The sequence below is a fragment of the Lynx canadensis genome, chromosome F2 (assembly GCF_007474595.2).
Source record: "Lynx canadensis isolate LIC74 chromosome F2, mLynCan4.pri.v2, whole genome shotgun sequence".
In the NCBI taxonomy this organism is placed as follows: domain Eukaryota; kingdom Metazoa; phylum Chordata; class Mammalia; order Carnivora; family Felidae; genus Lynx; species Lynx canadensis.
In genome coordinates, this window is record NC_044320.2 from 4,350,306 (window position 1) to 4,365,400 (window position 15,095).

The 15,095-nt window shown below is 51.0% G+C and overlaps 1 pseudogene; it reads right to left on the reverse strand.

Moving 5' to 3' along the window:
• Positions 1-11,833, reverse strand: part of LOC115506525 — a 101,035-nt pseudogene extending 89,202 nt beyond the window's left edge.
• Between the last annotated feature and the right edge of the window lie 3,262 nt (positions 11,834-15,095).

A 15,095-nucleotide genomic window follows, 5' to 3' on the forward strand; every position in this document is an offset into this window, starting at 1 on the left:
CAGATTTGGGCTGGCCTTCGGAGCACATCTAGAGAAAACGACAAACTTAAAGGCTCGAGTTCTCAACTCAGACTACAGGTAAAACCTAACCGTCCTCACGGCAGTTCCAAAGTAACCCCTTATCTCCCAGCGTGGCAGGTCATGTGTGAATACAGGCCAAGCCCAGAGGCCATGAGGGGCACTGATTCTGTTAGAGGAACCAGAACTGAGGGGGAGCGGGGGCCCCGGGGATGGAACATTCCCACAGACACACGCAAGGCTGACGGCACTGAGCTTTCCTGCATGCACGAGGACAAGCAAGGTCCCGGCATCCTGGAAGGGCCGCTCACCCGACCACGTTGCTCCCAATCCCGGCTGTCCAGCCAACAGAGCTGTGGTGTATATAAACCGCTCGGTCCGTGGAGCCGTGCTACAGCCGCTCGAACAGACGGACAGAGGCGCTCATGCAGGACAGGGACTTAATACGTTGGGTGTGGCAGTCACACTGTGCTTGGTTGGCTAACTGAGCACTGTGCTCAACACTGGCAAACACCCAAAGCAGAGGTTAGATGGGATTTCAGTCGAGTCTGTCATGTGCGGTTTGCTCGGATACTTTGTACACCGTGTCCCCCCCCCCCCCAAAGTTCTCTGATGCACGGAGACACTAAGAAATGCCTCGGGGGAGGGGCACCAGCACCCTCAATAGCTCTGTGGTGATGGGGAGGATGGGGAGGGTGTGGCCCTGAAATCAGGCTCCTGATTTCCAAGGAATGAGGGACGGGGAGCGTGAGGGGCTGGGTGGTGGGGCCTTGGTCCCCAGATATAAAGTAGGCACCAGCACATGGTAAGCAGGGGAAGAGAGGCCATTTTCACAGGCAGGACCTCACGATGATGGCTACCCATGGTGGATACCTGGATGTAAATACTCACGCAGCGCTCCCGGAAATACGTACACGGGAGAATTTTGGACCCAGCAGACATGCACTTGACTCGAGTCGCCATGCTGGGGACGTGTGGCCTTTTCTCCGATTTGATGCCCATGTACGTAGAAGTCAGCTCACAGACCCAGACTCCCCTCACGGAGAGGGAGGGGCTCCCTTTGAGAAGGGACCTCAAGACGTGGCCACAGGTGTGTGCTACAAATTGCCACCGCCTTCTCAGGGAAGTGTGTCCAGCACCCAGGAACAAGGTCATGTGCTACTAAACAGTTTGGCCTTCATCGGACGGGGAAGGGACCTGCAGAGCCCTGTCTATGCCTGACAACAGTCATGCTTGATCCCTGACATACAAGGTTCGGAAGCCTGAGCCAAAGCAAGGATTCGCAATACAGGAAGTAGGGATTGCCATCAAGAACCACTAAAAGATGGCAACGATCGAGCCCTGGCGATGGGAGGCTAGGAAGAGAAGCCAGAGGTAAGGAGGGGAGTCAGAATTGGAGATCGTGAGGTGTGAAGGCCACCGATGCAGTCAGAGGAGCCTGAAGTTGGGAGGACGAAACAGAGCCCCTGAAGGATTAGAAACGGGAATTAGAGAATTTGGAATGCTGTCTTATCCTATAGACACACAGCAGCTGCTACAAATTACAGCTATTGGCCGACTCCCGCGGAAAGTCCATCAGAGTGCGTTAAGGTCACTGGCCTTTAAAAAATGATCTATTTGAAATGGAAACATACTTTTACAAAAAAAAAAAAAAAGGATGGCTCAATTTCAGAAAATCCTGTAATGAGATTCAACACATTTACATGGTAAAGGAGAGGAAAGGCATGAGCAACTTACTTGGGGAAAGAAAGGATTCACAAACACGTATCACACAAGACCACTGTCTCTAAAACAGGAGCACACTGGGGTGCCTGTGGCTCAGTCGTTAAGCATCTGACTTCAGCTCAGGTCACGATCTCATGGTTTGTGAGTTCAAGCCCCACGTTGGGCTCCGTGCTGACAGCTCAGAGCCTGGAGCCTGCTTCGATTCGTGTCTCCCTCTCTCTGCCCCTCCCCTGCTCACACTCTCTCTTTCTCAAAAACAAACATCAAAAAAATTTTAATAAAATAAAATAGCATGCAGGGGTGTCTGGGTGGCTCAGTCAGTTAAGCGTCTGACTCTTGATTTTGGCTCGGGTCATGATCTCACGGTTGTGGGTTCGAGCCCTGCATTGGGCTCTGTACTGACAGCATGGAGCCTGCTTGGGATTCTTTCTCTCCCTCTCTCTCTGCCCCTCCCCTTCTCTCTCTCTCTCTCTCTCAAAATAAAAAAATAAAAAAATAAATAAATATGGGAGGCTGGGTGGCTCAGTCAGTTAAGCGTCCAACTCTTGATTTCAGCTCAGGTCATGATCACATGGTTCATGAGCTTGAGCCCTGCATCGGGCTCTGTGCCGTGAGCGCAGAGCCTACTTGGGATTCTCTCTCTCCCTGTCTCTCTGGGCCTCCCCTACTTGTACTCTCTCTCTCGCAAATAAATAAACTTTAAACAAACAACAAATAAATGAAATAGCATATGGGGAAAAGTAATTTTACCTCCACCCTTCTAGGTTCTTGGCCAAGACCCCCTGTCATAAAAGACAGATTATCAGGAGAAAAGCAAACGGAAGTTTAATACCATGTATTCCTCTTGTCTACAGGGGAGAGACCCAGGGGAATGCAGGAATTCCCCAGATGACAAAAGCCACCTTACACACCATCTTCCGCTAAAGGCAGAGGACAGTGTTGGGGGTGGGGTGGTCAGTTTGGGAGGTCTCTGGCCACACAGTGAGGGAGGCTGTGGTTGTCAAGCAGGTTTCAGGCTGTGCCTCCTCCTTGGAAAAGAGTGTCTAGAGATTTGCTCATCCTCCTCTTCCTGGTGTGCAGCAGGGAACATGCTCACGAACGGAGATCTCCCTTGTAAGTATAAATGTCTCTTATAAAAGGGTAACTTCTACTCCGCTTTTAGAGCTCCTATATGTGAAGGAAGGAAGGAAGGAAGGAAGGAAGGAAGGAAGGAAGGAAGAAAGAAGAAAGAAAGAAAGAAAGAAAGAAAGGTAGTGGTGCCTGGATGGCTCAGTCGGTTAAGCATCTGACTTCGGCTCAGGTCACGATCTCGCAGTTCGTGAGTTCAAGCCCCGCGTCGGGCTCTGTGTGGACAGCTCGCAGCCTGGAGCCTGCCTCAGATTTGTGTCTCCCTCTCTCTCTGCCCCTCCCCTGCTCATGCTCTCTCTCTCTCTCCCTCTCTCAAAATAAGTACACATTAAAAAAAGAGAGAGGGAGAGAGAGGAAGTGTTTCTTAAAAACAATAAAAATAATCAGTCTAAAATAATCCTTATGCCAAAGAGGCATATTTGCAGTGACAGATTCTGGTCTTGTTCAAGTAAAATCAACTTCTGTAACTGGAGAGATGACATAGGCCGCGTTTACAGATTTTAAACACATGCCAATTTTTTAAAACTGGTGTAAAACACCCACGTGAATGGTAAGCAGCTGGGGACAGTGCTCTTTCAAGGAAAGTGGCCTCTGGAGGTCTGTCTGAGGACCCCGGTGTGTGTCTTTTCACAAGAATTAATCTGAAGCCAAGGGGCCCTATGTCAGCCATGAAACTTGCTACTGAGTACATGATACTGTTTTCTGTAATATTCTAGACGTTTAAAATACTTCGTAACATGCGGAATCACAGAAAGGGTCTAAACACACACACTACAGCCAAATGCGAGTTCCCCCACCTCCCACCCAGGCTCCCCGCCCCCTCCCCAGCCCCACGTTCGTCCGCATTAGCCAGCTCTTCCGGGAGCAGACAGTACATTCTTCTTCACCTTGAAGCGTTCCCCACGCATCGCTGAACCTCACGTCCCATGCTTAGCAAGGCCGCCCGGGCCCCTCCCCGGGGTGACATCATCCCCATCTCCAGACCTACGGAGCCCTCTCCCTGTCCTTTCCCCGTTCAGGTCTTTCCCCTCCCCACACCCTGGACAGGCGAAAGCTTCCCTCCTGCCAGATGAGTGCGTTCTAGCGATCCGGGTACGACAGGCAGAGTGTGTTGTGCACTCAAACAAAATTGTCAAGTGTGTGGGTCTCACCTTGTGTCCTTAAACAAAACAGGAAACACAAAGGGGCAGGAGAAACCTTAGAAGGTGACAGGGATGCGTATCCCCTCGATTGTGGTGATGGATTCACGTGTCCAAACCCATCAAAGTGTAGCAATAAACAGGAGCGGAGCCTTGTCCGTCAGTTACACCTCAATAAGCTGTTAAAATGTATTCCTGGGGGCGCCTGGGTGGCTCCGTTGGTTGAGCCTCTGTCTGACTCTTGACTTCAGCTCAGGTCATGATCTCCCAGTTCGTAGATCGAGCCCCACGGCGGGCTCTGAGCAAACAGTACAGAGCCTGCTTGGGATTCTGTCTCTCCTCTCTCTGACCCTCCCCCACTCGTTCTCTCTCCCTCTCTCTCAAAATACATAAATAACATTAAAAAGTATACATACTCCTAAAGCAGCGGTATCTCTGAAGGTGGGAATTGGAGTCAGGCCACCTGGGTTTGACCCCCACTAGCTGTGAAACCTTGAAGACAAACTTCAATCTGTGCGCTTTGTTCCTTGTGTGCATAGTAGGGCTAATACCCCCCACAGGGTTGTTCTAGGGACCAAGGCTGTAACACAGGTAAGGCGTTTAGAACAGGGTCTGATGGTTTAGCAGTCAATATGATTTATTGTTATTATTATTATTATGGGTTAGATCCTGATGTCTACTCGTAAACAAACCAGAGGTGGGCATTCAAGACCTTTCAAAATATGGCTTCAACTTGGTTTCCCACCGCCACACCCCATGTCTCCCTGGATTTCGTCCCCCTCCCATCCCCCACCGGCTCCTGGTTTCTGTCCTCACCAGGGCTGCTCTTGGGAAGCTCGCGCCCATCGCCACCTCCTTCCAGTTCATCCCACCTGACACCTGTGCCTGCTTTACTTTGCAGGGTCCCTTGTCCTGCCTGAAAACCTGCGGGGTTGGCCTCTGCACTTCAGCCTCACCTGTGTTCCTCGCACCTGCCTGGTGGCCCTTCTCCAGCTTTCGCCCCCTGAACGGCAAGCCCCCAGCACTTCCTCTCTGCTTCTCCAAGTTTACTCCTAGCGGTCACTTAACTGTTTGCTCATGTCTCCGGGCGACCCTCACAAGTCTCTGGCCACACGCTCCTCCTGTCCACCGCCAGCTCCCTGCCTCTCGTCCTGGGTGCCCAGGGCCTCAGGCTTGTCTCCCTGAACACCTGCTCCTCCCCACCTCCTGCCTGTCTGCAAGAATCGCCCCCCACCCTCGCCTCGCGCCTCTCACCACATCCGGCCCGGGAGATCACGAATGTCCCCACAGCTACAGTACAGATACCAGTGATCGTTAACATTGGCCAGCCGTTAAGCATTCGGCAGACACAGTCCAGGGCACTTTGGGAGGATTTGCTCCTTCAGTAAACAACCTATGCAGTGGATGCTCTCGGGGGGGCCCCCACTTCACACATTAAACCGCAGCCGGGAGGTTCAGTGGCTTGCCCCGGCTGGAAGCGCAGTAAGAGGTGAAGACTGCGCATCTCCCACTCGTCTCCTCCCCCTTCCAGTGCCAGAACCTGCCTCCCAGCCTCCAAAATGAGCTTCCGGAAACAGAGGGGAGATACTGCTTCCGCCGCTGAAACGGGTCAGAACTCCCCACTTGCGGTAGCTGCAAGGCCTGTGTTATCCGCCCACATCTGCCCCTGCCTACCACGCGGCCCCAGCTCAGCTCGTGCTGCCGATGCGCCATTTCACCCCCGTTTCACCCCCACGTCACCCCCAGTGATCGCCGGCCCCTGTGGCGGCCACGCTGGAGCCCAAGCCGCGGAAGCTCTTTGCTGCCCCCTGCTGGCCGTCAAAGCTATGGGCGCCGGTGGGCGGAAGCCCTGGATTCCAGCCGCGGGTTCCAGGATCTTGGGTCTCCAGGGCTCTCCTGATGCAGTGTGGTTTTAGTGCAGCGCCTTCCAGACTGGAATCCGAATCCCCAGAGGGGACCCTGGAATCTGGAACTGTGATAAGTGCCTCAACGCATTTGTACCATCATGCATGTTTGCACAGTTCCTGACACTTGGAGAGCCTGTGTCTGGGACTGGGCTAGAAGGACCTCGAACCTCAGCCCTGCCCTCGCGCACCTGCCCCACCAGCACATCATGCATCCGAGGACGTCCCCCCCCCCCCACCCCGGAGTCCTGCTTTCAAATATGTGGGCTATTCCCACTCCATCTGGGGGATTTTGTGGAGTTTGACCAAGATGACGTTGGTCAATTGATGCTGGTCCCTTTCCCTTTTTACGTGTGGAGAGAAAAGGGAACACATAGCACCAAAAACTAGGAAAAGGAAGAAAATTAAAGTTTGAAAAGCTCTTGGCAATTTCTGAGTGTTGCCGAGTACAGAGCTTCTTTCCTGGACCCTCGTTTTGTCTGTTAACATGCACGTGTGTCCCCAGAAATGACTCAAACACATGTTCATCTCTGCAGGGAACTTTGACCCCAGAGCCACGCTGTGTTTGTGGGGATCTCCTTAGGCCCGGCAAGGAGGGCCGGTACCCCAGGGGACTGGGGCTTGGGGGGGGGAAGAGCAGGAATCCTAAAGGAAGAGATGCCTCCTCGGCAGGAGGAAAGTGGTGAGTCCCCCAACCAGGACCCTACGCCCGCTCTGTCCAGCTCTGCTGAGGTGTGACGGACAAGACCATCGGTATTTCAGGTGCACAGCGTGAGGCCTTGACAGACGGACAGACAGACGTGTGCACTGGGAACCGGTCACCTCCGCTGAGCCAACTGGGATCGTGGTCACCTCACACGGCTGCCTCTGCGTGTTTGCGCCAGGACACCTGGGACCTGTGCTCCTGGCAGGCGCCAAGGACACGGCCCTGATCACCATCACTGCCACCTGGGAGCAGGGTGGCCTCTCAGAGCTCCCCCTTCCACTCCTTCCCTCCCCTCCAGCCTGTGGCCGGGGACCCAGACTGCATCCAGGAAGTGCCTTCGCCTCCAGGGACTCCTCCCTCACCTTGGAATGAGGGTGGGATTGGGATGGATAAGGTAGACAGTGCGTGGCCCTTCCGAGACTCCCTCTCCCCACTTCTCTGATGAGGCACCTCGACTCTCTCACCCTGGGCACAGGCACCAGACTGCAGACTCCTGGGAGAGGTGCCCAGCCCCCAGGCGCCTCCCTCCCCTCCCCTCCCCTCCCCTCCCCCTCCCCCCCCCTCCTCCCTCCCCTCCCTCTCCCTCCTCCTCCCTTCCTCCCCCTCCTCCTCTCCCTTCCTCTCCTCTCTTCCTCCTCCCCTCTCCCTCTCCCCTCCCTCCCCTCCCCCTCTTCCCTTCCCATACTTTCCCTCTTCCAGTCTTCTCCTCTACCCTTCCCCTCATCTCCCTTCCCCTCCTATCCTCTCCTCCCCCCCCCCCCTCATTCCTCCCTTTCCCCTCCCCCCATCCTTCCCCCCTCTCCCTTACTCTCCCCTTCCTCCTCTCTCCCTCCCATACCCCTCACCTTCTTTCCTACCCCCTCCCTCCCCTCCACTCCTCTTCTCTTATTCTCCCCCTTCCAGTCCTCTCCTCCTCCCTTCCTCCTCCTCTCCTCTCTCCTTCCCCTTCCCTCCCTCACCCCTTCCTCCTTCCTCCCTCCCATACCCCTCACCTTCTCTCCTACCCCCTCCCTCCCCTCCACTCCTCTTCCCTTACTTTCCCCCCCTAGCCTCTCCTCCTCCCTTCCTCCTCCTCTCCTCTCTCCTTCCCCCCTCCCTCCCTCCCTCCCCTCCCCTTCCTCTTGCAGCCAGATAAGGATGCACAGTGACTTTTTTCTTCCTCAGAAAGGCTAGTTTAGGGCATCGTCAGGCCCAGGTCACTGGAAAGTCACCTTCCAGGAAATGATGGGGATATTTCTGAGATGGGCTCCAGCTCCAAAGCCCTGTCCCCTCCCTCTCCTGTCCTGGGGCTCTGGGCTGGACGATAGTGAAGGAGACTCCTGACCTCCCCTCGCCTCTTACCCTTGCTTTGCTAAGTCCTCCCCACAGGGTGCCCTGTCCCTCTCCTCACAGAGCCCACCCCCAACAGCACAGCCCCCACTCCTGCACATCAGCGTGCCCATCTCTGTGCTCCACCTTCAGAGCTGGCTGGCCACCCAGAAGTCCATGGGCATCAGGTTGCTAGTCTGTTTTCATTATATGTTTTTTTTTTTATCTATAAACAAATGCAGCAATAACTTCCTCAAAAGGTTTTAGATCGGGATTTAATGAGCAAATTTTATGCGTATGTATATATACAGGAAGGATGGCACCTGGCTTGAAAGAGTGCGTTCCATCATCATCGTCATTGCTATCGAAACAGCTCGGCACAGTCCTTACTAACCCTATTTTCTAGGTAATAACGGCATCCTCACTGAATACACACCCAAAGCAGAAAATTCCACTGGCTTTGAGTTGTGACAGTCTCAGGAAATATGTTTTTTGGGGTCCTTCCTCGCACACTGAGGTGTAGACATCTGGAAACGTGGGGGCTGTGGAGACCTTCCTGGCCAGCAGTCCTCGAAGGCCCCACGAGGAACAGGCACAGCCCAGGGATAGAGAAGGAGGACACTTACAATTACTGATTCTTAGTGAGTGTGCCCGAGAGACCTGCAAACACATTTGACGCTTGTCGCCTTGTACCATCAGCTCCTGGCTGTGGTCTCAGCCCTGACGGTAGCCACTGAGTGACCATGGCAGGCTCTTTCACTTCCCTGAGCCTCAGTTTCCCCATCTATAGAAAGGGAGAGAAGAGTGAGTCTCAGGAGTGGTGCTGCAGAGCCACTGTCCTTATTTTGCTATTTGTCTCCTGAGACAAGGTGTCTGGTCCAGGAGTGAGGCAGTCTGCTGAGCACATTTTCAACAGGCACAAATTTTGTTACCACGTTTGGTTACATAATGCCCGTCTCCGACAAGGTGGTTCACATTCCCGTTCAAGGTGCATTAACTGTGAGTGAGGACCAGGACACTTGATGGGTAGGTGGAGCTGAGAAGGGGGGGGGGGCGTGAAGACAGGCCTCCTATGCCCCTCCCAGGTTGAACGTCAGGATCTTTAATGATAGGAATATGCTGGTAATATCCCAGGTCTGCCACTTGCCAGCTCTGTGACTCTGGGCAAATCACATAACCTCTCTGATCCTCGGTTTGCTTACCTAAACATTTCACAGCGGGAATAGTAATACTTATATTTTGAGGTTGCTCTGAACATTGGCCTTTGGAAAGCACTTTAGCAAGAAGTTAGAGCCATGGTTTACCAGGAGAAAGAGGTGACCATTCTTTGAAAGTACAGTGTTGCACACACACAGTGGTTCATGTTCATAGACCGGATGTTTATTGTAATTATTATTATTATTATTATTATTATCATTCTCTGACACTCTTGGATCCAAAGGAAAGTGGGTCTTACAAGATAGTGGGATTTTCAACCCTTAAAATGATAGAAAAGAATCCAAGTTGGCTAAGGAGCCTGGTAAGCTTTGAAACAGAACAGTGGGAGGTTCTAAGACCCTGCTAGAGATCACTGATTACGCCCCCCACACCCCCCACTGTCATTTCCCTTCTCCCACTTATTTCCATCTTGTCCCTTCTCCTCTCATCTTTGTCCCCTTTCCTTCCTTTCTTTTGGTTTCCCTTTACAGAATAGCACTGTAGGGTCAGATAGAGGGCGAGGGTGAGAGAGCTTCCTTCCTCCCAAGACCCTTCCTGTTCCCTCAAGTCAAAGAGGGAATGACCTTGAGAAAAGGCAACATGTGGCCTCCCCCAGTGATCACCCAGAAAGCAAACTCTCTGCCTGAGCCACAGTGAAGAGCAGTTACTGGGGTGCTGGTATACACCCCCATACCCTAAATCAGACCCAGACCTCCAGAATGTAGCACCCATGCATATTATACAAAACTTTATTCCCCACCCCCCAAACTACTTTCTAAGGTTATGAATGTAACAGGATGCCCTGGCTTAGATTCTAAAATTTTGAAGATAGGAAAATGTCCTTTAAAAGATGTAAGTCGGGGCGCCTGGGTCGCTCAGTCGGTTGAGCGTCCGACTTTGGCTCAGGTCATGATCTCAGAGTCCGTGAGTTCGAGCCCCACACTGGGCTCTGTGCCGACAGCTCGGAGCCTGGAGCCTGCTTCGGATTCTGTGTCTCCTGCGCTCTCTGCCCTTCCCCTGCTCATGCTCGGTCTCTCTCGGTCCAAAAATAAATAAAAATTAAAAAAAATTTTTTTAAGACGTAAGTCATTTCTATACCCCAAGAGTAGACAGAATTAAACACTTTTAGGGCAGACTAAACTTTGTCCTAGAAAATCTAGTACCTGGTAGTGTACATGTAGAGAATTTCTTATCCTCCTGTCTTGGGAAAAAATTTCAATTCATCAAAGCAACCCAAATGAGTCCTCCGAGACAGAATGAGAAAGGACGTGTTCGGCTTAGTTATGGGAATTAATTGGATGTAGTAATTGGATGTAGAAGAATTTCTACAGACTTTGTTGCTTCAATTGGAGAAACGCCATGTTTCCCTGCATGGGGTTGGGCTGTCAGAGTCCTTACTTCATGTTCTTATAGAGTCGGATAGTTTCTCACAAAAAGCAATTGTGAGGTGAGACCTTGGGAGCCCCAGAAAAAACATCAAAGACAATTAAGATTCACCTCATGCTGGAGAAAGAAGAAGGCAACACAGCAAAGCTGCGTAGTGCTGCCTCCAGCTGAGTACCAGAGCAGCAAGTCAGTTGGTGTCTAAAGTCATAAATCAAGGCATTTTTAATTTTTAATTATGCACCCTTCCTAACCTTAAACCTAGCCCAACAAACTCAGTGCTCATAACTACCTGGCCCAAACAATTTTCCCAGCTTTCTTTCCCACCTCGGCCATATTATGTTTGAAATTGCCCCACTTAGGACCATGACCCCTCAACAGTAGTATATTTCCTGCTGGATCTGCTGGGAATTACCATCTCCCTTTTCCAACTTGTCTTGATCATTCAAAGTGTACGTTAAATGCACATCTCTGTGAAGTTTCTTCAGACTCATCTGTTCTGTAGAATGTATACTTCCTTCCGTCTCCACATTTCACATACTTCTGTTAAACACATCACATTTTGGAAAATAGCACAGAACGAGGTAGGTGAGCAAAGCGGTGATTTGGAGCCCAAGTGCTCAAGTTAGAATCTAGATTTCACAACTGGCGAGCAAAGTGATCTTAAGCAGTTTACTTACTCTCTTTCAACCTCAATTAGGTCTTCATAAACATGCAGATAATCACAATAGCTGTTCTAGGACTAAATGCAGCAAGGCGTGTAAATATCTAAGCACCTGGCACAGAAGCTGTGTTCAATACCTATCCACTCTCATCATCCATCAGATATCATCATCCCCATTAGCAGCACCAGCACCATCACGCCATGAACAATATCACCATCCTCACCATCTCCATGATCATCATCATTATCACTGCCAATCACCACCACCATCATCATCCCCATCACCACCACATCATCATCCCCATCACCACCACCATCATCATCACCCCCATCACCACCACCATCATCATCACCCCCATCACCACCACCATTATCATCATCCCCATCCCACCACCATCGTCATCACCCCCATCACCACCACCATCATCATCACCCCCATCAAAGCCACCATCAACACCACCATCATCATCATCAACATCATCGGATCCTCACCATCCCCAGCACCATTATCAATCACCACCTTATCACCACTACCATCACCATCATTATCATCAACAATACCATCCCCAGCATCATCAACTCCCTTATCACCACCATTAACACGATCATCATCCCCATGATGCGTCCCACTGGCGGCATCATCATCATCAAGATCAATCATCACTATTGTTATCATCTGTGCTCCTAGGTTTGTTTAGTTCTTAGATTTAGGAACTCCTTGAAAGCAGGCTTGTGTTTCTTTCATCTTTATATCTGTAGCAATAACAGAAAATGTCCAGCCCTACAGACAGAAAAGCTATCTAATTTGGAGGAATGCAGAGCTATTATAATTTTGTCCCATTTTACAGATGACGAAATTGAGGCTCAGTGGGTGAACTGACTGCCCTGAGGCCCCCAAGTTACTTACAGCAGAGCTGGGGCTAGTATGTAGGCTCCTCTCATTGTTCCATGGTTCCCCTTCAGGCAGCGGCTTAAGAAAACAAGAACTGAGAAAGCCTAGAATCCCAAAGCTTCTAGGAAGAAAAAATTTTGACAACTGGGTTTCAACATTCCAGTGAAAGTTTTCATTTTCCAACAGAGAAATGAAATACACCAACAGACGGTGGCCAGACCACATAGGACAACAGAATTCTATCCTACTACCTCTGCAGCACCAGCCAGGAAGGCAAACCACCTCCACGGCAATCCTTCCAGAACAGTCAGGAACTGGGCAACAGTTGCCAGTTTCCTCTTTTTTGCCTCTACTTCTAACTGAAGACCAACCAAACATGCATCTAACCCAACCACACAGAAGACCCATTTCTAGTCAACCCGCCAGCTTCCCCGTGCCAACGAAAGCTAATCAGGGCACATAAAGCTTTCCCACTCCTCTGCCTGCCTGCGGGTCTTTGCCAAACAGCAGTGATAATGGCCGAAACTTTTGCTATGGCAAGTTCTGGATAGATAGCCTCTGTTTGTTCTCCTTTGGGTGGTCTTTGTTATTTTTTGCATATTTGAGATGAGTAACACTTTCACATGGCCAAACTAACAAGAAGACATTACGAGACTAATGTGAGAGATAACGTAACCGAAATGGCAGAGTTTACCTAAGGAAACGAATGATCTCCTGCACACCCAGGCTGTTACCCCCCGCCCCCACCCGGGCTCAGGCCCTCCAGCCAAAGCCACCACAAAGGTGCCCCTGCCTCTAGTTCCTGGGACAGTAGCGATGGGGGGTGAAGGGAGGCCTATATCAGTTCACACAATAAACACGCGTTGTTTTGTATGGTAGCAACCAGCTACACGTGAGTGTACGCACTTGACATGTTGCCAGTAGGAAGTAAAACATACTGTAACATACACACCAGAGTTTAAGGACTTAATTTAAAAGAGGTAAAACATCTCATTAATATTTTTATAATTACGTGTTTTAAAAGTGTTAATAAAATACGTCATTAAAATTAATTTCACCTTTTTAAAAACATTTTAACGTGGCTACAAGAAAATTAAAAAGGACTCCGTGGCTCACATTAAATTTCTATCAGACAATGGTCTAGGCCACAGTGAATGTGAATTCTAAGCCTCTCAGCCATCCAGACTCACCATTCTGTGGGTGAAGGAGCCGCAGAAAGGTCCCACCTGTTCAGCTTCTAAGTACTCCCTATTCTCCAGAGTTGAAACAGATTTCAGGCCCCCAACCTTGGCCGGTACCGGTGGTTCTCAAAGTTTTGTTCCAGGATTAGCAACATTCACCCCTCCCGGGGACATTTCAGAATCGCAAAGGCTCAGAGCCAGACTCAGGACTACCGAGTCTGCAAACCCGCCCAAGCGAATGTAATTCCCACAGAAAGGCTGTGTCTCAGGTGCCCTGGGGCAGGCATTGACTTCACCTGGCCATTGGTAATGACCCTTCACCCCCTCCACCCCCACTAACAAAACCTTCAAGTGTCTCAGGCGGTAAGGACCTCAATTTGGAGGGGCACCTCTCCCACCTCAGGGGATGGGCCATCGTGAGTTCCTCATCTGATACTTCTCTCACCTGCTTTGAAGCTAAAACTAAAGGTGGCCCGAGGGCTGAGGGCTGGGTTCTGCTCAGGGGATGATGAGGCAGCCTGTGATGTCTCTGCTGTGATAGCCTTTTCTCTTTGATGACTGCAACCCCCCCCCCCCCCGCTTTTTTTTTTTTTTGTCTGACCCTCTTATCTCCTTCTTGAGAAGCTTTTGCAGGAGGACAGGCTGTAAGCAGCTATGGTCTCCTTAAATGTCAAGGAAAAGGCCAGGTAGACAACAGAGGCTGACCCGCAGCCGTGGCGCAGCTCAGCTCCTGTAACACGCCTGGTCCTGCCCATCTGTGTCCTTCCGCTGGGTAAGGTAACGACACATCCTTTTCCCGAAGCCCCTGTTACTGGGGTATTCCATTACTGGCTGCCGAGCACATCTGAAGTTATATAAACCTCAGGCCTTCCACGTCGATTGAAATTCTAACCACCTGTCAAGGCCCACGCCTGTTTCACACTTGAGCTTTCTGTGAGACCATACCGTGGCTCTGTCAGTGACAGTGTTGAATTCGCCAGAGCCTGTGATCCTAGAGAACAGAGACCATTAAAGAATACATGCCTCCCGCCACCCCCCACCCACCGTACCCTCACCCACTCAATTTGTGCCCCAGGAACCAGCTCACTGCAAGGAACCCCTTCCCCACAGGACTTAGATAAGACTCACGATGCCCCTGTTTACTGTGACGAAACCGCACCCACCCTCCAAGTCCCCATTTCTTGCCTCATAAGTGATGATCCGAAATGTGTGTCCCCACTGAGTGTAAGAATAAGATGCTTTTTCGTCAAACTTTCCTGAGGTTGCTCTCCTTCCCCAGACCCTGAATGTGGCCCACGCTGGGCTCGCTGAGCCTCCCTTAAGGAACCTCTTGCGAAAGGCTGGCCTCAGAGAAAAAAATGTCCCCACGCTAGTTCTTTCTAGACTCCTTCGCCTCTCCCTAAAAAAGAAAGGCTCTTTTTGTCTAATCCTTGAGAATCTCGCAGATTTCAGGGTTTATCCATATTGTAACACTTCCCTCCCCCGTCTTGCAAAAATCCTTGGGAATAGCCTCTCCTTACCTAAATCTGGATTGTTAATCACTCCCCCGACACACACACACACACACACACACACACACACACACACTGCCATAGAGAGCCTCCAAGATGGCCCTGTGGCCCCACTGCCCAGTACACACAGCTTCGTGTAATCCCCCATCTTGAGCTCAGGTTGGCCTTAGCGATTCGCTTCCGGTGAACAGAATACAGCAGAGGTGCTGCTGTGTCCGAGACTAGGTTGTAAAAAGCCCGCAGCAGCCATTTGGGGTGCTTTCGCTCTGTCTCTCCCATCATGCACTTGTCGAGAGCCAGCTGCCAAGCCACGCCGACACTCAAATCCACGCAGCAAGT